Genomic DNA, 1,207 nt, shown 5'->3' with positions numbered 1-1,207 from the left:
ACATTGACTAAATTTCTGAGTATTATTTTTGACCTGAGCAAAATATATCACCATTAGTGACTGATATTGCAATTCAATGATCCACATCAAGATGTAATTTTTGGATGCATTCATTGGCTTACGTATCATCAGTTTTCAAAGAGATATGTTGTTACACCTCATTGCTATCACGTTTATTTAATATTTGTTACCAATAATGTTCTGTTGATAATGTCCAGTGGATAACATGTTTTGCAGGGATGCCAAAATTTATTTCAGTTGGCTGAGAAATATTGTTCAAATCTCCTCATCCACCTTTCTGTCCAAATGTGCTGAGGAAATAAGAAAAGAAATGATCTGACCATTTAACATGTAGAGAACTTTGTGCTATGCAAGCAGTACTCTTTAAGTCTCCCTTCATTGGTAGGTGGCTACTGATCTCTGCATCAGCTAACACTGTAGCAATCTGGGAAGTATCTTTTTTTCTTTCTTTCTTTCCTTTTTTTTTTTTTTTTTAATCATAGGAGGGATAGCCTCAATGATCAATGAAGAACCAGTAAAGAGAAGTAAAAGAGAGTAAAGAGAAGAGAACTTTCCCGGAGTTCATTTAGACAAATGACTGCTGCATGGGATAAGTCTCAGGATCTGCATCTTAGGAACTGTGTCTAGAATTACTGTGTCTAGAATTTACTTTTTAAAAAATGTCTGTACTTTTGCTCTTGTTTCATAAGTTTTTCATGTATACAATCATCCATCTGCTTAAATATGAAAAGATCTCTTAAACCATTCTTCATAAGCTCTGTAAGGTGAGAGAGAAGAATTAGGGTGACATTTTTGTTTCCTTTTTTCACCCTTTGTGTACCAAGTAATTGGCTAGTGATAGCATACATTTGCCAAAAATAGTTTTCCAAAATTATATTGCTCAACACAGAGCAAAGTCAGTAAGCAGATCATGGCCTTGATATTCAGGGATGCTGAGATCTGATAGTTTTTTAAGGTCTTTCTGAAAAACAGGACCCATGTTCCTAAAGTATCTCCAGTTGAAAACTCTCCTTTTCCTGCAAAATGGCTTTAATTATTTCTTTTTTCCCTAAGCAAGTAATGGCTATTTACACTTTTTATCAGGCTACTCAGATAAGGGATTCAACTAATGCATGCACAATCATAAAATGGTGTACCAAAGAACATTTATACATGCTGAATGAAGCCACAATAGGGAGAATACAGC

Source organism: Aythya marila, assembly GCF_965140915.1.
Source record: "Aythya marila genome assembly, chromosome: 11".
In the NCBI taxonomy this organism is placed as follows: domain Eukaryota; kingdom Metazoa; phylum Chordata; class Aves; order Anseriformes; family Anatidae; genus Aythya; species Aythya marila.
Note: the sequence above shows the minus strand (reverse complement) of the source record.